This window comes from Heterocephalus glaber, unplaced genomic scaffold (assembly GCF_053883595.1).
Source record: "Heterocephalus glaber isolate CG9 unplaced genomic scaffold, H.glaber_assembly_v1.0 deba00001594, whole genome shotgun sequence".
NCBI classification, from domain to species: Eukaryota; Metazoa; Chordata; class Mammalia; order Rodentia; family Bathyergidae; genus Heterocephalus; species Heterocephalus glaber.
This window is the reverse complement of record NW_028258369.1, coordinates 13,236,730-13,262,660: the sequence shown is the minus strand read 5'-3', so window position 1 is coordinate 13,262,660 and position 25,931 is coordinate 13,236,730. Positions and strand designations below refer to the sequence as shown.

Genomic DNA, 25,931 nt, shown 5'->3' with positions numbered 1-25,931 from the left:
TTGATTCCTGTCCTCTGGGGTCCAGCAGTTCCCCTGCTCATGAGGTTGGGTGACTCACCAAAGTTGTAGGATCCTATAGAAAACATTTCCTCATGTCCTAGGTCCTCCTTGACTTTGGAGAGCCAAGGCCAAAATATTGGCTGTCTTCTTAGCCCAGTTACCTTTCTGGTTCTGGTCTCCAAACTGTAGTTGTTGGATGTTTAGAAAAGAAGAGCAGTTATGTCAGTGTTGGAGTAGGAGCAGTGAACTTAACTATTGTAATCTCATCTGGATATCAAGCACTTTGAAATATAAAGTTTTGCCAGAGGACTGTTATTTCTTATCAATCACGGTTGTTTTAGTAGCTGAATCCCTGCAAAATGTTAACAGACAACAATTGTAAAGTTTTACAGAGAAAACTTGAGATCAAGAGCCACATATAAACCTAGGCTGAAGGTTTATCTGATTTGAATACCCAGGTATACAGGCTTCTCATTGTTGCTTTGATAACCACAGTTGTTTAATAGCCACAGCTGAGAGCCCAAACTGCTGTTTTGATAGCCACATGTGACTATTCCCTCTAAAGGGACAGACTGTTAAACATAATTTTAACTATTTTCAGGGGGGTACACAGGCCAGGTTTGGATGTAGAAGGAGACTAGGTGGCACTCTTTGGAACTAAGTATGTATTCTAAACAGTCGGGGGAAAAGGCCCGCCAAGGTTCCAATCTGCACTGCTGCAGAGGTCTTTCTATGACATTTCCCCCTCATTTTGTACAGTCTCCTAATTTGAACTGTTCCATTTTGTCAAGAGAAAAATGTAAAAAGAAGAAAATCATAGAACAACAGCCCCCCAAAAAAGCAGACCCGAGATGTTTGTGCTTTTTTTCTGACGATAGTACGAAAGCATTGAGACTGACGAGACTGACGATGAGTCCTTTGTGGGATAGGTGATAAAGGACGTGTGGCAGCCACGGGGCTAGACTGACATCCTCTGGAAGAGGGTTGGTTGCCAAGGCCAATAGGACTTCCCATGGGTCCTTACCCTTGTGGTGCTATGGGCAATCAGGCATCTCACCACACACAGGGACCTTGCTGATTTCCATAAGGCATAGTGTACAATTGGCTCCCTTGTACCAAGTCTTTCCCTGCATTGGTTTGCATACTCCAAATCCAGCCCTTAGAAGATGACTTCACTCACATACCAATGGAATATCATATTATGGAATAAAAACAGACCATGTTTTGCATATTAATTCTATCACTTGTTATAGTTTCCAAAGGTGGTTGTAGTGTATTTTCCATCTTATTCTTCTAGAGCCTTGTCCTCCCTCATCATAGAGTCTACTTTCCCTCTTCTTGGATCTGGGTGGGTGGATTATGACTATTACCACAAACAAAGTGGAGGAAATGATACTGCATGACTCCTGAGCTTAGCTTATTCAGAGATCATCCAACTTCAGCTTGCTTCTGTTGAGACACCCTCTCATGTGGCCCCAGTCCATGCTGTGAGGAAGCCCAAGCCGCCTGGGAGTGGCCCAGGTGGAGAGGAGCCCAGGTTCCTGACCCACAGCCCTGACTGAGCTCCCAGGCAACAGTGACACCAGCTTTCTAGCCGTGAGACTGAACCTTCTTGAAAGTCGATTTCCCAGCCTCCATTGAACTGCTGCAACTGATGTGATATGATCCCTCATTGCTGAGTTTTTATTGAACTGGGGATTTGAGAGTGAACATAAGTTACCGTTCTTTTCTAAGCTACTGAGTTTTGGTTATTGTGTAGTAATAGGTAACTGAAATATTTAGGACCCGAGAGTCCCTCATTTCAGGATAAACCTTATAGATATAAAATCACTAGTATATAAGCAAATCTACAAAGTTGTCTTTGTGACTTTGTTGTAGGACAAAAAAATAATTGAAGCAACCAGAATACCAGCCAATAGAGAAATGGTTGCATAGGTTGTACACCCCATCCATAACACAAACTGTGCAGTTAATAAAAACAATCAATTATATCCATATTAGTTACCTTGGAAACATGTGATGTATTGTTTTTTAAAAAATTATTTATTTATTTAATTTTTTGAGACAGGTTCTCACATGTAGCCCAGGCTGGCCTGGAACTCGACGCGATCCTCCTGCCTCAGCCTCCCGAATTCTGGGATAACAGGCGTGTGCCACCACGTCCGGCTATGTGACATATTGTTAAGATAGAAAAAACAGTTGCAGAGTAATTTGTAGTATGATCCAGTTTTTGTAAAAATGAACAATTATTAATCCCCTCTGTAGATATGTATTTATGTTTATAGGAGTCTTGAGAATTAAATAGAAAGATGCATACCATGCTGCAGCACTGAATAATTTAGCAAGATGGGGGTGGGACAGGCAGGATTCATGGTCATAGTAGTGATATTAAGGAAGGTCTTAGGGTAAAAGTATTAACTTTATATTTATATATGTTTGGGCTTTTGTCACTTGGTTCAATGATCATGGTGTCTTTTTTTTTTACTTTTATTTGCATTTATTTCATGCCTAATTTATCCCTGTGCCATAAGTTTTCATTTCTTCAGTTTCTTCTGGGGTATCTTTTTCTTCTGTGCAACTTCCTCCTCTGGTTTAGGAACAATTTGTTCCTTTTAGGTCAGGATCATCTCAGTGTGGCAGGGGGAGCTCATGTATGGGTTAATCTGGCCATGAGCTCTGTAAGTGCAGCTGCGCATCTTGGGTGCTTTGTTCACCTGCATATGTTCAATGGCCAGAGAATCAACATCTAAACCTGTAAGTTCAGCATCACACTCTGCACTTTCAATCATGTGCAGCAAAAATTCGGCACTCTTTTCGGGCCACCGGCCCTGTGTCCAGCCCCACTGTTTGGCCTGGGCACACCTACCAACTCCACCACTGTAATGCCAGAATGGCACACATCACTTCTTTAATGTGACATCCTTCAGATACTTGGTGGCCTTTCAGATAGGCACGCCCTTGATGGCCTGGGCAGTTTCACGGGTGTTCTTAAAGTGAACACAATCATTTGAGCCTCTTCATTTGCATGAATTTGTGGGGTTTTCTGGGTCAGGAGAGTAGCGAACCATTTTCACAGGTCACCTCTGGACGCTTACAGAAAGAGCGATGGTGGTGTCTTTGAAATAAGACAAAGGCAGCTGGACATGGTGGCACATGCCTATAATCCTAGCACTCTGGGAGGCTGAGACAGGAGGACTGATTGCAAGTTGGAGCTCAACCTGGGCAATTTAGCGACTTAGCAAGACCCTGTCTCAAAATAAATAAATAAATAAATAAATAAGCACTGAGGATGTAGCTCAGTGTGAAGGCCCTGGGTTGAATCCCTAGTGCCACCCAAGAATAAATAAATAAAATAAAAATAATAAAAGAGAAAGAAGGAAAGAAAGAAATACAATAAAGAAAGAGCAAATGGACATGGAACTTGCAGTCAGAGAGATGCAGATTTGAATGCTACATCTGCCACACACTAAATGACCTTAAGCAAGCCACCTAATTAACTTTCCTTGGTGTTTGTTTCCTCACCTGTAAAGGAAGAATCACAATAGCTACTTTGCAGAATTATTACAAGAATTAAATAAGAGCATCCTTTTGTGTAAGTAGCCTCAGCATAAGACTTAGCTTCCCCTATTTAGTCTTGACTGATGTCATATCTGAACAAACACAGGCCAACAGACAAAAAAGAAATGAGCACTTCAGATTTTGATATCTGTCTCTGTCTCTCTCTGTCTGCCTCTGTCTCTCTGTCTCTCTCCAAAAGGGAATTGAGGGGCAAGTGAAATGTTACAAAACTTTGTCAAAATCCTCTCTCCTACCATTTCCCCTCCCAGGGATCATACAGGTGATGGTGATAATAATGATAATGATTTATTGATCCTTCATGATGTGCCAGGAATTTTCAAAGTATAGCATCACATCATAATGTCAAAAGGTGTAGGCATCAGAGTGCCAGTGTTGTTATCCACGTAGTTTGCCTGTAAAACCAGCCTTCTTAGAACCACACTGTTGAAACTGACAGGAAATCTGAATAAGCTGTCCATTCACCCTGCTTTATCTGCTCTTAGTGAACCTCCAATCACACCCCTACCCCCACCACCTCAGCCCATAAATTCCCCCAAACCTGAGCCTCTGGGAAGTGGATTTGAAACCTTCTTTCCCACCTCCACACACTTGCCCACCTCTCTTATAAAACTTGATAAATTTGAGTCATTTGTAGGAAAATGGATGAAATTTGACACCATAATACTAAGTGGAATAAATCAGACACAGAAGGTTAAATGTCACATGGTTTCTCTAATACGAGAGACTCAAAATATAAATAATTTAAAGAGAAAAATAAAAGGGAGATGGTAGGAACCATAGAGACAGACTGTGAAGAATGGAAGGAGAAGTTAAAATGATCAAGATGTAATATTACATGTACCAATTCTCCAAGATGAGTGTAATTATTATGTATTACAAACATACACTAATAAAAAACTTGTCCTTTTAGTGATTTGTATACTGTGTGGTGGGAAAAATGAGCCTAGTTGGGTAATACTGTCTCTCACCAGCACCTGCAAATTCACTCTTTCTCTACCTCTCAGATCATAATATCTCAAAATTTCTTTTCCCTCTTGTTGTGTTCAGATCTTCCTTGCCTCAAACTATGCTGACCTCATTCCAGGCTGGATAGGGGAAGCCCAAGGAGTTTCCAGTTGGGTCCTCCTCTCACTAGGACTCATCTGTGAGAAATTATTGCAGCCCAGTTGGTGAAGAAAAGTTTCCATCTCATGCTATGGTATGTCAGAATATGGTCCTGAATTCCTTTCTTCCCTATAGTCACACTGTTGCAATGTTTGTGGATCTGGTCTGGCTGTGTAATTTGGCTCACTCACTGGACGATGACAATTGTGACATACGAAGTAACTTGAAATGTGCTTGCATAGTGGAGCTTGCTGCTTGAGGACCCCTCCTCTCTATGGAGCCTGGGCTGGCCTGCTGCAGAGTGAGACCCTTCAGAAGAGAGCCAAGATGCCTCAGCTGACTGTCAGCCAGCCTCCAGTTGACCTGGCAGCTACTAATGTTGTACATGCAAGCTCAGCAATCAGCTGAGTCTGACATAGATCAGAAAAGCTGCACAGCCGAACCCATCTCAAATTTGCCATCTATGGGGTCATGTGCTGAATAGTTGCTGATCTGTAGTTAGCTTTGTGTAAAGCATTCAGGGCATAATAGGTACTCAATAAATGCAAGTTTCCTTTTTCCTCTTTCCCTTGTTCTCATAATCCACCCCCCAAACTTATAAAGACGAAGTCATTAAGGTAGAGCTATGAATTAAAGCAGTGCCTGTGATTTTCTTGTTGATGTTGATATGGGTATTATCTCCCTGGTCAGCATAAGTCATGCTTTGACTGAGTGGCTCATTCCATTTGTGGCAGAGCATATTTTAAAAAATGGCTACCATATTAAGATCTAGAACCTTGCCACAGGCCCATTAAGAGGTGGAGTCTAGGTTGCTTCCCCTTGAACATTGGTGGGCCTTGTGGCAGCCTTAAGTAATAGAATAAAATTAGTTGTGACTACTATGTGACTTCAGAAGCTAAGTAAAAATAGGAAATACTTCTGCCTAGTGTTGGCCTCCCCCCGCCCCAGACAGGCTCTGTTGGAGTCCTGAGCTTCCCTGGTATGTAACAAGTAAGAAATCTGGCTACCCTGTGGTTGCCATGTTGGAAAAAAACCACACAGAGAGACCCCATAGAGATAGAGATACCTGGGGAGCCCCAGCTATTCAGCTGCTAGCTCTTCATGTCTTCCCAGCCCAAGCACTAGATATTTGACTGAATAAAGTGGCCAGATGACCTCAGCCCCAGTGCCTCTCTAACTGCAGCCTCTGCATACCTTGGACACCACCTATTTTTTTTCATTAAGTTTATTGGTACATTTTAGGTATACAATACAGTTACTTTCATCATTGGGATCTTGTACCTTTACATGAGTCTCTTGGTTCTTATTTTTTCCCCATTCCCCGTCCTCCTTTCACCCCCTCCACCCTTCCCTATTTACAAAGACTTTGTTTCCATGTTTTTCCTTTTCTCATATTTTTTCCCTTCTTTCCTTTCCCCTACCCCTCCCACTACCCCTACTCCTTTAGTTGTTTTCTTCCTATTTCACAATATCAATTATACATTTTGATTCTTATTTACACTTTTAGTTTTTCACACCAGAGAAACTATTCCTTATTTACACATGTGGGACACCACCTATTTTGGAGCAAAAGGCAACTTTTCCTTGACAGTGTCTGGTACAGTTCCATGCAGTGTGCAGTTGACATGTGTTTTTCTTTTATGTACTGTACAATCCACAGTTGAGAACTCAAGGCTGACACTGGCCAAGGGGACAGTGACCAGGAGAACCTGTCATTAGTGAACAACAGAAGCATAGTCAGAACTCACAGAGACAGAAAATTAGGAAGGAAGTGCTGAATTAGTGAAAATCTGTGATTTGAGTTTTCATTAAGTTTTAATGACATGTTATTTAGCAATGTCCAAATAGTCATACTTATAAAGCCATGTATCCTAGTAACTGACATCCAAAGAGCATTTGATATTGAATAATAAAAATGAATGCTGAACACCTACTATGTAACAGCAGTGGTACTATTTTAATTATCACACCACCGTATGGAAAGTACTATTATTACCCAATTTTTAAAGACTCAACAAAGAGCACACAAGTAATAAGTAGCAGAATTGAAATTTGAGGCTGCATGATTACCTTCAAAGTCCACGATTTCATCACCAAACTATGCTGTTACTTGATAATTTTTAAAGAAACAAATGTTTCCAAATTAACTTCTAGGATAGAAACATTTTAAGTAAGTGGCTTATAAGCAAACGTGGGTGTCTGAAGGGCCTATAATGGGGGTTCTAGTTAAAAACATTCACAGAAGCAATGGTATCTGAAGGAGGTTTTGCCTAGGGAAAATTTTAATTTTACTCACAAAATTGTGAAATTAAGAATTATGAGCCAAATTCTTTAGTCTATATACAATCAGATACTGGATTTACATTTTATCTACTTTTTAAATATGAGGAAAACTTCATGCACCTATTAATAACTCACAAAACCTGTATGAAATATAAGAAAATTATATGCTTATATATCTCACTGTACTCCATATGCTTATATATCTCACTACACCCCATAAATATATACAAATATTATTTGCCAATAAAAAAGAAAATAAAACTTCTAAAAAATCTTCAATAAAAATTTTGGAATAAGCATACAAAGAGTGAAGTAATACCAGTGACCTGAAGTTGGTTAGACACATGGATCAAATAATGAAACCTGGTTTCAAGCCAGCATATGTGCTGCAAGGGGACTTTCCCTCCAGAAGAAGTCCACAGACTGACTGCTCTGCTTCAGCCATCTCCACCCTGGGGTGGAGTGGCCTTCAGAGTCGGAAATGAGTGGTTAAAATCTTCTGGTGGTTTCTCACCATGCCTGACGCGATGCTGTCTTCTCTTCTGGGCACCTTCTTCCTCTGTCGCGGTGCTGTGGCCGTGCTGGCCTTCTTTCTGCTCCTGGAAAACATGCTTAGTGGCTGTGACTTCCAGTTTGCTTTGCTCTCAAGTCTCCACCTAACTGGCTCCTTTTCCTCATTTGGGGCTCTGCAATAATGCCACCTCTCTCTTTCCAGAGGTCTTCCTTGACTCTTTTCCAAATTTGTCATCCATAGTCCTTGTCTGTCATTGCACTCTGTTTGTTTCTTGTATTGTGCCGGTTACAATCTGTATTACCATGGTCATTTATTTTCTTCTTTACTTTTGTCACCCCTATATTAGTTATTCTCCCCCTCACCATTTTTATTATAGAATGAATGACCCCAAAAGTTTAATTACTCCTGAGTTTGTTGGCTGCCAGTTTGGTCTCGGCTCAGCTGAGCAGTTCTTGGCTGATTGGGTTTGTTGATGGGCCAGCTGTGGCTGGCTGCTTTCCAGTGGCCTGCTCGGGAAGGCTGGAGCACGGGGGCTTTCTCCGCACATTCCTTCATCATCTAGCAGACTAGCCTGGGCGTAGTCACATGGTAGTTCTAGTGTCCCAAGAGCTTGACAATGGAGATTTGGAGGCTTCTTGAGCCCTAAGCTAGTATTGCAGTGTCACTTCTGTTGCATACCATTGGCCCAGCAAGTCACAAGGCCAGCCTGGATTGAAGGGGTGCAGAAATTGACTCCACTTTGTGAAAGGAGCTGGAAAGTCTTGGTGGCCATTAGTGCATTTAGCGTACCCACATTGGATTGTAACTGCATGGAGCAGGGCCAAGGTTGGTGTTTAGAAACTCCTTCTCCAAAGTCCAGGACTGTGCTGCATTCTGGTCAATCCCATATCCAGTCCTCACTTTGGTTTAAGTTATTCAAGATGTGGCAGTTCTGCCTTTCACATTAACCCTCGCTGGAATGCAACCACCAACTGAGAAACTGTCACTGTAGAGAAAAATTACCCAAGCTGGAATGGTGAGAGGGGAGAGGGTAATATGAGAAACTTCAAATTAAAGAGTGAGGCCGAAAATCTGTCAAGTTCTGTAAGATAAAATTCTTCTCAAAAGGGCACTTCTGCCAAGACTGCATTTTCACAGGCAGCCTTGACTCTAAAGGAGGTCAACCCTAAGCTAGTGTCCTCCCTCCCAGCCAGGCCTGGGGAGAGAATGGAGGGATTTTGACAAGAACTAAATTGGATCCCAAAAAGCTGGGGGTCTGTAGCCTATCTGAAAAACAAAAACTCTCTTTGGTTGGAGAGAGATGCTGGCAAGGGCAACCTTGTCCCTGTTGTAGACTTAGAATTAGGCTACATTAGGAATGTCACCCCTCCTCTTACCTGAACTGTTTCAAAGTTATACTCCCTTGAAATGTATTTCATGTTCCAGAAATAAGTCATCAAATTAGTCAGTCCATCAATGAGCATTTAGAGCTGACCTGCTATATTTGCAGTACTGTGCTGAATATCTTGGGGACATTAAAAAAGTGGGAGGTTTTTGCTTCAGAGAACTTCCAAGGGACCCAGAGTCCCAGAAGTGCTGACAGTGAATGCTGTCTACTGGCAGTGATCTCCACAGTGGCAATGAATCTTTCGTTGAGAGAGGATTTGGGGGTGCAGCCTTTACCGCAGGTCAATTGTGCAGACATCCTGGTCACTGCTTTGTGTTACTCTGCAATGGAACCTTTGGGACAACCCTCTCCTAAGGTGTGTACTATTAGTGTCACTATTTTATCAATGGAAACCAAAGCGTAAATTTACAGGACTTATTGGTGGCCAAGGCAGGATTTCAACTCACATTTGTCAAACTTTGAGCTAGAACTTTACCCTGGGTTTCCAGTATAAGATTATTAAAAGTAAGCAATCAGCAGCATTGTGTTCTTACCACATTTCAGACTGTGCACGCATTATTTTATCTGCTCTCCACCATAACCCTGGGAGATGGTTACAGTTGTTATGGCAATGTCACATATGAGGAATCTGAGGCATGGGGAGATTATGTTCTTGTTCAAGGTCACAAAGCAGGTTACAGTGGCCCTGGATTTCCTCATAATTTCAGTAACTGATGGTGACCCTCTTGTACCTTCTTGTTCTTTATGCTGATCTGGTTTGGTGCTGGGAGAGCTGCCATTGTCCCATTCATCCAGAAGTAAATCCAAGACACATTCAAATGGGAACCATGGCTATTTCCAAAAATCCTTCCCGCCGACCCTGACCCATTCATAGTGGGCCTGTCACGAATTCCATTCCTCTCACTGTCCTAAATCCCCTCCCTGCTGGAATCCTGACAAGACTTCTCTTTTGCTTTTTATCAAAGAACAGCTCTGCAGAAAGCCCTTCTTTTCCTCTGCCCATCAGGATCTCCCCTCTCTAGCCGCCTGTGGGGCCCAGGGCGCACAGCCAAGCCGGGGCGCGGGGGTGGGGGGGCTTCCGTAGAAGCTCCTGAGAAAAGAGATTCTGAGCAGCTGACACAGAGAGATGTGCCCCAAATCTAGCAGCCTCCTGACGGCTTTATATCAGACAAATTAAAGCTGACTGTAGAAGAGGGAGCCAAAGAAGCCCTACCCTTCATGCTTCCTTGGACATAACACCCAGCTCTATCTGAGAAGATTTTAGTCCGAGAGGCCCCAGAAATTACTGCAGTGAGTACTCTTGCTGTCCACTGGATAAGGCCGAGACTCAGACAGTTCAGTGGCAGACAGGTCACATCATCCTTTAGTGACAAAGCCAGACCTAGAGCACCCGTATCCAAGCCATCGTTCCTTCTAACCACTACATAGCAGGACTTTCAGTCTTCAGTCTTTTGAGGACTGTCTTCGGTTATGGCCATATCCACGGACCGTCTTTGCCATTAGTTGCTTAAAAGTTTCTTGTAATTGACTGATTGAAACAAAATTTATTGAAAAGAGATGCTTCACAGATCACTAGTTTGTCCTGGTTTTATATTTTGTTCCTATTCAACCTACAAAATTTAAGACTATATTATTTAGCACTGCACTGACAATACGCTTTCCACCTTTTTTGCAAACAAGGCTTTGAGGAGAACTCATGGTGGGGTAGAAGGAACTCTGAGTTCAAGCTTCTCCTCTGCTGCTTACCAACTGCAGTGTCATGGGCAAGTCCACTCAGCTTTCTGAGCTTCATTTTTCTCAGCTGTGAAATGGGAGCGAATACAACTCCCAGCACTGCATTCCTTATAGGGTTGTCATGAGACGTTTACTTGAAAGAGCTTTATTCATTCAAACAAACCAGACCAATGGATGTTTGCATTATTACCCCTCTTAGGGGCTTTGTTATTCTCCTATTCATAGCAGAAATATTTATGCATTTGCTCACCTTCCAACAGACATGGAGGTCTCCTGGTGTTGGTCCCGTCTCTTTCTTGACAGTGTCTCTGAGCAAATCCCTTATTTTCACATTCTTATCTCTCCTGCAGGGCTGCTACTCCTCTGTGTGCTCAAAGACTTCCCCAAGCAGGGATTGAGTGAAAGTTTCATTTCATGTAGCTTGGTGAATAGATCTTTTTAAACACTGTGTAAATCCGCAAAGTTAGAGAGAAGGGAAAATATAACCTACAGCTAAGAACCCGGATCAGAATTTCTGGTTGGAAAGTGAAAGGAGGGGCCCTGGTCAGAGCTCAGGGTCAAGGAAACAGTGAATGATGGCTTTGTCAGTTTGTAGACCGTGCCCCCTAGAAGCCAGGGTATATTTTACCAGAGATAACTCATTTTCTAGTTTTTTACTTATCCATCTCTACATTTAAAAATATCCAGGAAAGAGCTTGTTTGAATGTTTAGATTCATAATTGGTTGATAATAGGGAGGTGGGGTGTGTGTCTGTGTGTTTACCATTCAGAACACTTATGTGCCAGATACTATTCTAGACTTTTACAAATATTGACTCTTTTAATCCTCTCACCAACCTATGAAGCAGGTACTATTAGTAGCCTCATTTTATAGATGAGGAAATTTATGCACAGAGTATGTAACTGGCTTGCTCAAGATTACCCAGCTAGTACTGGGCAGATTGAGATTTGAACCCAGACAATCTGGTTCCAGAATCCATGCTCTTCACTACTCTGCTATATTATGAAATACAAATATATTGTATGCCCAAGTACCACTAACTTTCCAGGCCCATTGTCAAAGGTTTCTGCCGCCCGAGGCCTCCTCAGAGTTCACACAAGGCGCACCTCTTACCTCCAACTGCACTTTCTCCGCATCTCTCTAAAGGCACACACCACTTTCTAGCTTGCATCAGATGTTGTTTATATGTCTTATTTTCTTCAGGGTGTGTGTATGTATCCCTTAATAATCATTAGTACTCTTCACCAAATATTTCAGGCTCTCTACCTCTAGGCATTTAGTAGACTTGCAATTCCTAGACTTCTTGTGGTGGGGTCACCTGACTTGCCCGAGTCAATGATTTGTGAGTAGAATGTATATAGTTATTCTGGGGATGATAATTGAATCTTCTGTGAAAATTCCCTAAAATTCTTTGCTTTGGCATAGCCACAGGCTATATTTAAGATGGTGGCTGATCCATCTGCCTAGGTCCCTGAACAATGGTGATGGGCAGTGTACTGTCAACCCACGATGGACATGTACTGTGAATAACATAAAAACTTTTTTGTTGTGAAATATATTTTGTTGTTGACCTATTGGGACTATTTGTTACTACAGCAAAACCAATGAGGTTTAAGTGGTTCCCAGTTTAGTCATCAGTATGTAACATGTGAGATGGGCAACATCTTAAGAATTAAAAAGTTTGGATTTTGAAAGGGGAAAACTTTAGCCAGGGATAGAGTTGACCATAAAATGCATATATAAAAAGACACCCAGACTGGGAAGGGTAAAATTATTTCTATTTTTATTTTTATTTTTAATTTTTTCCCATTAAGTTTATTGGTAGATTTTTGGTATAAAATACAGTTACATTCATCATTGGGATCTTGTACCATTACGTGAGTATCTTGGTTCTTTTTTTTCCTGCTTCCCTTGCCCTCCCTTCACCCTCTCAACCCTTCCCTATTTGAAAAGACTTTGTTTCCATTTTTTTCCTTTTCTCATATTTTTTCTTTTCCCTTTTTTCCTTTCCGCTACCCCTCCCACTTCCCCTGCACCTTTAGACCTTTTCTTCCTGTTACACAATATCAATTATACATTTTTTAAATTACAATATCAAGATCTAGGAGACATTACCGCAGATTTTACAGAATTTAAAAGGATATAAAAAGCATATTACAAAAATCTGTTTTGAAATAAATTTGACAAATTCTAAGAAGTACCTTGGAAGACAAATTAATGAAACTAACTCTGGAGGAAATATAAAATTTGAATAGCACCTATTAAAGAAAGTATATTTCTAGCTTGAAAACCTAGCCATATGACAACAGCAGGCTCATATACATTTTAACTGATAAATTATATCAAACAGTTAAAGCAGAAAAGAAGGAACACTTCTCCCCTCATTTTAGGAACTCAACACTGTGCTAATCCTAAAACTGGATAAAGATAATGGAAGAAAAAAGTATGAACATAGATAGAAATTTGTTTAACAAAACAATTAGAAGTGAGATCTGGCAGTATGTAGAAGGTGGTTTTGTTATAGGGATGGCAGTATTGGTTCAGCATTGGAAATCCACCCCCAAAAGTCATCATTTTAACAGAGGAAAGGAAAAAGCCATATAATCCTGTCACTAGTTGGAGAAAGAGTATTGGACTAAATTCTACAGCTGTTCATGGTAAAAGCTATCAGGAGACTAGAAGTAGAACAGAACCTTCTCAACAGATTAAAGACACGTACTCCATACTTCCAGTGAGAATGCCTTATATGAATGGAGAAGATACAATGCTTTCTCCGTAAGGTGGGGAACAAGGGCAGATATGCTCACTTTTTATCTCTCCATTAAACTTTGAAACCTAGGCCCCACCGAAATAGTCTGGCAATAAAATGACACAATTAGGATAGGATTGGCAAGGTAGAAGCAAAACCTTTATATGTAGATGAAATGATCATCTACAGAGAAAATACTAAGAAATCTCTAGGAGCCCCTAGAACTTGTATTTGAATTTAGCAGGATTAGAAAACACAAGGTATATATAAAAATTCAGGTCTGTGTATACTTGCTATAAAATGAACAATTGGATATTGAAATTTAAAAGTTATGTAGGAGTACAAAGGACCTAGAAAAGTTAAAAAACACAAACAGTGTTGTAAGATGTTTAGTACCTAATTTTAAGACTTCTTCTAAAGCTACAGTACTCAAGGCAGTGTTGGTGTAAGGAAAGACATATAGATCATTGGAATAAAACAGAGAATCTAGAAATAGAACCACACATATATGGTCCACTGAGTTTTGAAAGATTATTTAATATTAGCATTTTATAGAACATAAACTCAATTCAAGAGCCGAGGAAGAGATAATGTTTTTAGCAAATGGCACTAGAACACCTGGTATCCATATATAAAAAATTAACCTCAACCCTTTATTTCCACACATAAAAATAACTTGAAGGGATCTATGAACCTAAATATGAAAGCCTAAAAGTATAAATCTTTAAGAAGAAATTATAAGGGAAAATGTGTATGAATTCAGGGTGGGCAAGAACTACCTAGGATACAAAAAACATGATGTATAAAAGAAAAAAATTAATAAATGAGATTCCATCAAAATTTAGAACTTTAAATGACATCATTAAAATGAAAACTAGTCCTTAAACAGACCATATTTACAATGCATACAACCTATGAGCAGAATATATAAAAAATTCTTAGAGCTCATTAATAGACAACCCAATTAAAAAGTAGACATAAGAAGATGATAAATAGCCAGTACAGCACAAGGAAAGGTGTGCAACTCTAGAATCAGAAAAATACTAATCAGTACAATAACAAGATTGAATTATACACTCATTGGGGAGATGAAGTTAAAAGTTTTAAAAGCCTTCTCATGACTTTTTCTTTTTGTTGGATTCTCCCCCTTTGCATTTAATTTGTCACTCCCAATGGATTCATTCTGCTGGGTTTCCTGGGGTTGTGATCCTCAGTGTCTTTTCCTAGGGTATTGTCTAAAATTTTTCGGAGTGCCAGTTTGATATTCATGAAGTTCCTGAGGTGCTCTTTATCATGAAAGTATCTTATTTCTCCATCCATTTTGAAAGATAGTTTTGCAGGGTACATCAATCTTGGTTGGAGGCTGTTTTCCTTTAGGGCTTGAAATACATCACTCCAAGCTCTTCTTGCCTTGAGGGTTTGCATTGAGAAGTCTGCTGTGATTCTGATGGGCTTTCCTTTGCATGTGATTTGTTTCTTTTCTCTAACTGCTTGTAAAATTTTGTTCTTCTGTTGGATTTCTGTAATCCTAACTATTATATGCCTATGTGTAGATTTTTTTTTGATCAAGGCTATTTGGTGTCCTATATGCCTCACTTATCTGTATGTCAAGTTCTTTTCCCCTGCTTGGGAAGTTTTCTGCCATCACTTCTGTGAACAGTTTTTTTAATGTCATCTGCACTCTCTCCTCTTTCTTCATTGACTGCAATCAATGTTATGTTATTCTTCTTTGCATAGTCTAGCAGCTGCTGGATTGATTTCTCGTGTTCCTTTACAATTTTAAAGCAATTTTTCTTTTCCTGGTCACTAATTGCAATCTTATCTTCTATATCTGAAATTCTATCCTCACATTGGTTCCTTCTGCTGTGCAGACTTTTGATGGAGTTTTTAATCTCCTGGAAATCTGTTTGCATCTGTTTTATGGATTCCATTTGTTTCCTATATTGGGATTCCATCATGTTCCTCAGATCCTCTATTTTTTTATCTGTGTCCTCTCTAGATTTATTAATCATGTCTTGCACCATGAGCAAAATCTTTGCTGTTATCTGAGTAATTATTTCTGATTTCATTTTTCCCAGATCCTCTTTTGTTGCCAATTCAGAGAGTCCAGGTGGTTGAGTATCAGATTGTTCCATCTCGTTTCCCTTTGGGGTTGCTGCAGGTGATCCAGAAGTCTGTTTTTGAGGCTTGTTTACATGTCTTCTCATTTCCCCGGGGGGGAGGTGGTGCTTCTGGCACCTGAGCAGTTCACCTTCTCTGCCCTAGGAGCTTGGGATGGCGGTGGGGGAGCTTCCTTCCGGGTGCTGGGACTGGCTCAGCTTCTCTGCCCTAGGAGCTTGGGATGGCGGTGGGGGAGCTTCCTTATGGGTGCTGGGACCAACTCACCCTCTCTGCCCTAGGAGCTTGGGATGGCCTAAAATTATTTCTATTTACAGAAGACATAATTATCTATGTAGAAAATACCAAAGATCTAAAAGAAAGCTCCTAGAACTGATAAGTTTAGACATTTTCCAGATACAAGGCAAATACAGAATATGCCAAAAAATGTATACACACTTCAGCAGTTTGCCATATGAATAAATGTCTGGAAGTTAATGGCCACCCCTTTGAGCACCTCTTGTAATTGTTGAGGTCAAAGGTAACTTGTATTAATCTCATGATATCTCAATAAATTTAGTATTAAGATATTTGCACAAGTTTTTCTTTTCCTGAGGTATACATTTTTCATGGACTTTGTATATAAAAATTTGCTGTTTTTACAAGTATATACCAGCAATAAACAACTGGAATTCAATTTTTACAAAAAATAATATTTACAGAAACACTCACAAAAGTGAAGCATTGAGTGTAAGTCTAACATAGTATATGCAGGATCTTTATGCTGAAAGCTACAGCACACTAAAGGAATTAACCAAGAAAGTTCTAAATTAGTGGGGAGGTATACCATGTTCATCTAACAGAAACTTAATATTGTTTCTAGGTCAGCTCTCTACAAATTGGTCCAGAGATTCAGTAGAGTCTTAATAAAAATCCCAGCAGGACTAGAATACCCAAAATAATTTTGAAAAAGAAAAAAATTAGAGAACTCAAACTATTTAACTTCAAGACTTGCCTTAAAGTCACATTTAATCAAGAATGTTGTGGTATTGGTGAAAGACTAGAAACAAGCTTGGTATGTTGGGTACCCACCTATAATTCCAGCTCTCTGGGAAGTTGAGGTAGGAGGATCATGAATTTGAGCCCAGCCTGAGTGACTTAGGGAGATCCTTTCTCAAAATGAAAAATAAAAAGAGGTGGGGATATAAATCAGTGCAAGGGCCCTGGGTTCAACCCCAGTACTTAAAAAAAACAAAACAAAACTAGCAGCATAGATCAATGAAATAGAATAGAGTCCAGAAGTTAACTCACTCAAACAGAGTCAAATCATTTTCATAAAAATTACAAAAGCAGTTCAATGGAAAAGGGATAGTCTTTTCAATAAGTGGTGCTGGAACAACTGAACACTCATATGCAAAAGAAGAACACATCTTCACAACTTATACAAAAATTAACTCAAAAAGAATCATAGACATCATAAAACATAAAGTTATAAAGCTTCTAGGAAAGCATAGGAGGAAATCTTAGTGACTGTGAGAGTTAGACATGACACAAAAAGAATGATCCATTAAAGAAAAATTGATAAATTAGACTATTAAAATTAAAAACTTCTACACTTCAAGTTAAGATTCATGTAATCAGCAATTCTCCCAAGGCAGAAATGGCTAGATGTGTAGTATCATAATGAATTCACATTATTTGCATGAAAATGGATGGATCTTGAGTGAATAATGTTAAATGAAATAAGTCAGATACAGGAAACTAAATATGCTGTGCTTTCTTTTATACAAGAAATCTGAAATGTAAATAAATTATATAGTAAAATAAAGAAGAGATAGTAGGAAATGGAATTTTGGGAGATGGGGAAGGGGATCAAGGGGAGGAGGGAGGGAGAGGGGAAGGGGGGAAGAAAGGGATTGAAAATGATGAAGATACGATCTGATGTTATTCCCAATTTCCCAAAATGAAGGTAAATATTTTGTATCACAAACATATATCAAACAATTAAGAAACAGCGAAAAATAGATGAAGACTAAGGAGAGAGTCATTCAGTTTGATTATTTATGAGGAGTGGATAATGCTTTTATTGGTATAGACTGACATGGCCTCTTTGGAAAACCTCTTACTCATGTTCCACTTAATTTATTACTGAACAGGTATGATATAAATTTATGTGCCTCATGAGCCTACCTTGTATTTTAAAGTGTTTTGAAATGCTTATATGAAAATATGAACTAGGCTATATAAATATGAATTATTATGTGAATTATAACCGCAAGTGATTTTAACCATCAGAACATAATTTAGTTATTCTTCATATGTATAAAATGAAAATATTTTAATAAATTAAAGATCTGAGAGAGAGAGACATTAAGAGAAAGAAAAGACAAGTCCTAGACTAGGAGAAAATTACACTTCTGACAAAGAGCTAGTATTCAGACTAAAGAACTCTCCAAATTCAGCAAAAAGGAAATAGACACTCTAGTAAAAAATGGGCAAAATATTTGAACAGCTATGTCACCAAAGAAAATAAATGGATGGTAAGTAAGCACATAAAAGATGCTCATCAACATTAGTCGTTAGGAAAATGAAGTTAAAACCATAATGAGATACCACTTCACAATTATGAGAATGGCTAAACATTTTTAAAAGCACTAAGACAAAATGTTGGCAAGGATGTGCAATGATTGCGACTCTCATATACTGTTAATTGGAATATACATTTTGGAAAACTTACAGTGTTTTATGGAGTTAAACCTGTGCTTAGCAATGCCACTCATGAGTATTTGCCCAGGAAATGAAACCCTATTTTCATATAAACATCTGCCCATGAATGTTTATAGCAGCTTTATTCATAATTGCCCAAACCTAGAAATAACCCAAATGCCCTCTAACTGGTGATTGGTCAAAAAACTGTTATATCTATAGCAGGGAAGACTACTGAGCAATAAAAATAAGTGAAATATTTGTACATATAATAACATGGATGATTTTCAAAGGCTTTATGATCTTAAGTGAAAGAATCCAGGCCCTGAAGGCTCCATAGTGTATGACTCCATTTATGTGACATTGTGGATAAGGTAAAGCCACAGGAATAGAGAACAAATGAGTAGTTTCAAGTTTTGAGGGTGAGACAAGCAGTTGATTACAAAGGGTCACCCCAAGGGAAATTTTAGGGGTGGTAGAACAGTTCTGTGTCTTGACTGTGGTGGTAGCTACACAATGATAAGCGTTCATGCAAGCTTATAAGATTGTATACTATGAAGAGCAAAATTTACTGTGAGCAAAATACAAACAATAAATGTGTATACTATGTGAGCTTGGTACACATGCCAATTTTTCTTAAATCTCTATCTCTCATTTTGAGTATTTACATTCCTCTGGAATTGGTGCCTGCCATCAGAGGTAGAGCTGTGTGTGTGTGTGTGTGTGTGTGTGTGTGTGTCTCCTGAACTCAAGTTTTCAAGGGAGTGGAAATCATCCATGCTTGAGTGATTCCTCCATCTCCGCCCTAGCATGAGTCACCCTTTTGTTAGCAGGAGACAGGGAAAGTCTCTGGAGACATTTTAGCCTGAAGTTTTCTCCTGCCTGGACTGCAGCCCAAATCTCTCATCTAGCTTCTCACTGATTATGCCTACTTCTGTATCAACCTGGCTCCCTCAATTAATCTATGGGGTGGAGCCATCAAATGGCTCTGTCAGATGTGCTTGTGTCCACAGATCCACAGATGAAGAGGAGGAGGAGGACAGCAAAAAAGAATGGCCCTATCCTGAAGTAAATGGGGGAGCAATTCTCCATTTTTTTAAACTTTAAGAATTCTGGTGAAAATGGCCATACTTCCAAAACTGCTATATAGATTTAATGCAATGCCGATTGAAATTCCAACAATATACTTCACAGAACTAGAGAAAACAATCCAAAAATTCATTTGGAACCAGAAGAGACCTAGAATAGCAAAAGCAATTTAACCAAAAGAGACATGGCTGGGGGTATCACAATCCCCAACTTGAAACTATACCACAAAGCTAGTGTGATTAAAAACAGCATGGTACTGGCAAAGAATCAGACCCAATGATCAGTGGAATACATCAGAAACAACTCCAGACATACTCAGCCACCTCATCTTTGACAAAGGAACCAACTACCCTCATTGGAGGAAAGATAGTCTATTTAATGAATGGTGTTGGAAAAACTGGATTTCAACCTGCCAAAGATTAAAACTAGACCCATACCTATCACCATGCACTAAACTAAGATCTAAGTGGATTAAAGATCTAAATATTAAGACAGAAACACTAAACTTTCTGGAAGATAATTTAGGTAGAACTCTTGAAGACATTGGCATAGGAAAAGACTTTATGAACAAAACCTCAGTAGCACGGGAACTAGCACAAAGAATCAACAACTGGGATCTCATCTTATTAAAAAGCTTCTGCACTGTAAGAGAAACCACCAACAGAGCTAAGAGAAAACCTACAATGTGGGAAAAATGTTTAGCAGCTGTAACTGAGACAAAGGACTACTATCTAGAATATACAAAGAACTGAAAACAATCAGACCCCCTAAATTCAAAGACCCAGTTCAAAAATAGGCATCTGAAATGAACAGACATTTCTCAGACAACGAAGTAAAAGCAGCAAATAAATATATGAAAAAATGTTCAACATCACTGGTCATTCGAGAAATGCAGATGAAGACAACACTGAGATTCTACCTCACCCCACAAAGAATGGCTGCTATTAAGAAATCATCCAATAACAAATGCTGGCAGGGTTGTGGGGAGAAAGGAGCCCTTCTCCATTGTTGGTGGGAGTGCAGACTGGTGCAACCACTGTGGAAATCAGTATGGAGATACCTCAAAGAACTAGGATTAGAGGTCCCATTTGATCCAGGTGTTCCCCTGCTGGGTATGTTCCTAAAAGAATTAAAAGAACCATACCACAGTGATATATGTACACTCATGTTTATAGCGGCACCGTTTTTTAAAATTTATATATTTATTGGTACATTTTAGGTATACAATACACTTACATTTATCATTGGGTGTTTGTACCTGAACATTACGTATCTTGGTTATTTTTTTCCCCATTCCCCCTTCACCCACACCACCCTTCCCTATTTACGTAGACTTTGATTCCATTTTTTTTCTTTCTCATAATTTTTCCTTTCCCTTCTTCCCTTTTCCCTTCCCCTCCCACCACCCCCAAACCCTTGGACCTTTTCCTATTTCAAATTATCAGTTATTCATTTTAATCATTTTCATCCATATTTACACTTTCAGCTTCTCACACTAGAGAAACTATTCGGTATTTACACATCTGTGTCCTATTTATTTTAGCGGCACAGTTTCTAATAGCTAAAGCTTGGAAACAGCCCAAGTGCCCATCGACTGGAAACTGGATAAAAAAAAGTGTGGTTTTTTTTTTTTATAAAATGGAGTACTACTCAGCCATAAAGAATGAGAAACTAGAGACATTTATAGCTAAATGGATGAATATTGAGGCTATACTCTTAAGTGAAATAAATAGGACACACGTGTGTAAGTACCGAATAGTTTCTCTAGTGTGAGAAACTGAAAGTGTAAATAAGGATGAAAATGATTAAAACAAATAATTGATAATTTGAAATAAGAAGGAAAGGTCCGAAGGTGTAGAGGTGATGGGAGGGGAAGGGGAAAGGAAAGAAGGGAAAGGAAAAATTATGAGAAAAGAAAAAAAATGGAAACAAAATCTATGTAAATAGGGAAGGGTGGAGGGGGTGAAGGGCACACAGGTAATGGGGAAAAAATAAGAACCAAGATACATCATGTACAGGTACAAGCACCCAATGATAAATGTAAATGTATTGTATACCTAAAATGTACCAATAAAATTGTGTGGCATGTCAAAAAAAGTAAAAAGAATTCTGGCATACTGTTTAATAGTAAAGGGTATAAAGTGTACCAATCCTAAGTGTTTTGCTTGGAACTTTTACCCATCTATATACTCAAGTGATCATCACCTAGATCAAGGTATAGGACCATTTCCGATACTCTAGATCAGTGATGGCGAACATTTTAGAGCTTTCAATGATACAAACAGCCCGCTGTGGCACGCGTGCTATAGATTCGCCACCACTGCCTTCAATGGTTCTACATGCTCCCTTTCACTCAATAAGCATCTCCTACTCCCTCCTAGAGGTAACCACTATCCTGATCATCACCATAGATTAATTTTACCTGTTCTTGAACTTCATGTAAATTGTATCACAGGGTGTATACTCTGTTGAGTTTGGATTTTTTAATGTAATGTCTGTAGGATTCATCTATGTTGTATGTATCAGATCTTTGCTGTGTGGTATTCCATTGCATGAATATTCAACAATTCATTTATCTACTACCCCATGGATAACATTACATTTTTACAATTTTTGTCTATTAGAAATAATGCTGCTATGAACTTCTTTGTGCCCATCTTAGAGATAGGCATTCATTTCTCTTGAGTTTATCCCTAGGAGTGAGATTGCTGGGTTATAAGAAATGTGTATGTTGAACTTTTGTAGACATTGCCAAAGAGTTTTCTAAAGTGATTGTATCATTCTGCTTTCCTACTAGCAATGTATCAACATATCTGTTGCCTTGCAGCTTGTTAGCATTTGGGATTGTCAGTGTTTTTAGTTTTAGCCATTGTGGAAGGTGCATGGTTGGATTTCATCATGGTTTAAATTTCCCCCTTAAAATGTACATATACCCTCTTGGTGTTGCCCCAAGGGGGAGAAGGTGTGGAGGGAAGTGGCAAATTGTAGGTACTGGGCTGGTAGGAAAGCACTTTCATTAGTAGAGAGGGCTTAGTTCCAAAGTGGGTAGCAACCTCATGCCAGTTTTCCTGAAGGCTCTCCCACAAAGGGCTGGTTCGTTTTTGACTGATATACTCATTCCTCTCAGTGTCTGTGCTTGAGTTTGACAGGCAGAATATGTCCTTCTCCTGGGTAGATGTGCTACTCTGAAGCTTTTTCTGGGACTATATGAGCTAGTGTGGTATTTCTAGTCATTTGTTTTCAGAATGACAATGTGTCCATTTAGCTATCACTCCCCTAAAATATTTGTCAGTTGGAAAAGAAAGAAGAAAAGCACGCAGGAAACAACTGGGTGTTTCTTAAGTTGAGGGAAACCAAATCTCATCTTCTCTTTTTAATTTGGTTTGTTGATGATCTTTTAAGCACAGGCACCTTCAAAACAGAAATCCGCCAAGCAGGCATTCTACCTGGCATTTTACTGCACAGTCCCTCAGGTCTGGCCTGATTTGTGGTGGGAAAATAATGAAGAAACCTAGAGGCACATGAACATCTCCAAGTGCTCTCATTCTGGGCTCATTCTGAGCAACCCCAGCCCAGTGCCCATGAGAACCCAAGGGAAAACCATCAAGTAAACGGACAACTAGCACTCATGGGGCTGGGACTTGAACATCTTGAGTATGAATTCCAATTGTGCCACTTGACAACTGTGTGATGCTGCCATGTAAATTGGCACCACAGAGCCTCACTTTCTTCATTTATAAATTGCAGATACTGATATTTATCTCACAAGGACTTTTTGAGGTAAAGATTATTTGGGACAGCAAACATGAAAGTCACCTAGCTTATGAGGTAGATATTATAAATATTACTGATCTACTGATCTGATAGCCAAACAGTGGAAACAGCTTAGATGTCCTTCAACAGGTGAGTGGTTAAACTACTCAACAAGAAAAAGGAAGGAGGTACTGATACAATACACATAACTCAGATGAATTTGTAGAGAATTATTCCAAAAGAAAAAAACTATTTTAAATAGCTACATATTGTATGATTGCATTTATATAAACATTTTTGTAATGACAAAATTTTAGAAATGGAGAACAGATTACTGGTTGCCAGGGTTTAGGGATGGAACATGGGCAGTATAAAGGTAGGTGTGATTATAAAAGGGCAATATGAAGGGATTTTTATGGTAACAAAAGTGTTCAGAATCTTGATTGAAGTGGTGGGTACACAACACTATATATGTGGTAATATTACATAGAACTAAACACACAGGAGCACAAATAAAACTGGTGGAATCTTATTAAGATCTACAAATTGTTAACATCTTTGTTGTGATATTGTACTATAGTTTTGCAAAATGTTAACTTTGGGAGAAACTAGATAAGGGGTTCATGGACTCTTATATTTTATAACTTCATATAAATCTACAATTACCTAAAAATTTCATTAAAAATATCAATATTCTCTAAGTACAACATGCCTTGGATTGTAAGAAACACCATTTAATAGGAAGCTCAGTATAATAATTTAAGACAAAGAAAGGCAGAACCTTATTAAATCTATTTATAGATTTTGGGAAAAATTGTGATTTAAGAATATTAAAATGTGAGTGTAAGAGAAAAAGAAGTGGCAAGTAAAATCAAGGAAATATGATAGTTTTAGCATCTTCCTCCTCCAACTTCCATTCTCCTCCTGCTTCCTGCTCTCTCCTTAGGTGCTCAAGGCTTTTATTAAGCCCAATTCCCAGAGAAAGGAAAAGCCTATGGAAAAACTAAGTCACATTGAATTGTAAATGAATGAATGGATGGATGAATTGCTTCTTCCCTATCTCTGCCTACCTCCCATCCCCAATTCATTTTTGAGCCCCAGCACAGCAACTTGTGTGTAGTATGCATTAAATATTCATTGAAGTTAATGAAAATATCTGAAAAGAACATTGCTGATTAGACAGGAATAACCCATTAATGGTAAAATATTTATCACCTTGGTGATTATGGATGTTGATCTTTTCTGTCCCTGTTCTAACAGCCCAGCAGAACCCCCTACCCACTTTAATCTTATCCTCATATAAAGCTCATCCTTTCCCCACTATATTACAAGGTTTTTAACAAATGAGCCTAAAATTGTAAGGGAAATGAAATTGTCATTAACACAAATATGACTTCTGGTGGATGTTCTTGATCTATCAGCTGATGATTGATGATGACAATTTTTTCTTCTAAAATTCATAATCTTGCATCTTCTCTCCTGGGAAAATCCTTTAATATGTTTTATCTGGTGTAATTGAAGCAATATTTAAGGATTTCTCCCTCTGGCTTTAGAATTCCCCTCTGGATAGCCACAATTAACTTGAATTCACATTTACACAAAATGCAATAAAATTAAGCCAATATTTTAATTATTGGCAAACTAATTTTCCTTTTCTTGGAGTTGATATAATTAAAAATAGAAGACAATATTTCACAGTTTCTCATAACTTTATTCAACTTAGATTAGATATTAGGATAATGTTTTAAAATATTATCCAAATGTGTTTTCTCCTTTTGGTAGATAGTTTTATTGAAGAAGAAATGAGGAGGAAGAGGAGGAGGAAAATCACCTGTTGTTCTTCTGCCATTAAGATTTTTCCATAAGATAGAGGCTTACTTTCCTGGGAGGGGATGGTAGATACAGCATAGGACAAAATAATCATTGGTCAGGTTTAAGTAGAGTTTAAAAATCCCTTACTGTGACAATAGTCTTGAAAGCCAGACTAATACAGGGAAAGAAAAGATTTTTTTCTTAGGATTCCACAAAATGGGCTCTTAAGTAATAGAAACCAAGGCTTTGAGGGTTGCTATGTGCTGTGGTGTGAATATTTGTGTCTTTTCAAAATTCCTGCAGAAACAGTCTCCAGTGTAATAGTATTGAGATGGGGCCTTTGGGAGGTGAGTGGATCATAACCACCCAGCCCTCCAAAGACCCCTTACCAAAGAGGCCTCAGGGAACTGCCTTGCCTCTTTTGCTCTGGGAGGGCACAGTGAGAAGGTGCTGTCTAGGAACAGGAAGTAGATCCTCATCGGACACCGAATCTGCCATCCCCTGACCTTGGCTTTCTCAGCCTCCAGAACTGTGAGAAATATATGTCATTTATAAGCCACACAGTCTATGGATAGTTTTGTTGGTCACAGAAAAGCCATAGAAGAGAAAGGACAAGGACTTAGTGAAAGTAGGCGGAACTCTACACAGGAAACAGAGCAGCCTTCCAGTGTGGGGAACTAGAGCTGGGCACGGAGAAAGAAGGAAGACACAAGTGCCCTCCTCTCTATCCCCTTCTTGCCCTCCAAATGGTGTGGGGGTGGGGGCACAAATAAGGGGTGATAGAAATACCTAGATAGGCTTGAGAGAAAGGAAAGCCCTGGGTAAGTGACACCTCAGCAGGCATATCCTGGATGCATGCTATCACCGCAGAGAAACCTTGACGGGGGCATAGTGCAATAACAGCAGTGGAGAAAGGCATCACAGCAGCCTCACCAACTTGCACGCTCCAGAGGGCAGTGAGGAGTTCCTGGGCCTTGGCTTGGGTGGGGAAGCATTGAGAGAGCAGGTGTATGTGAGAACTCCTGAGAACAAGGAGGCAATGGAAAGGTCCACGACTGAGAGTGGGGGATGTCAGCATAGTGCCCGAAAGACCACCCATGCCTCAGTGAGGAACAGAAGGGATG

The 25,931-nt window shown here is 39.3% G+C and overlaps 1 protein-coding gene across 9 annotated transcripts in view; it reads left to right on the top strand.

Annotated features, from left to right (window-relative positions):
* The window catches only part of Reps2 (RALBP1 associated Eps domain containing 2), a 384,213-nt gene that overhangs the window by 314,090 nt on the left and 44,192 nt on the right, over positions 1-25,931 (top strand). For 8 of the 9 annotated variants that reach the window (XR_015444120.1, XR_015444116.1, XR_015444119.1 and 5 more), the window contains one exon: positions 4,627-4,777. The exons of the other annotated variant lie outside the window; for it this stretch is intronic. The gene's annotated coding sequence lies outside the window, so the exon portion shown is untranslated. The remainder of the gene's footprint in view (positions 1-4,626; positions 4,778-25,931) is intronic. 9 annotated transcript variants of the gene reach the window in all.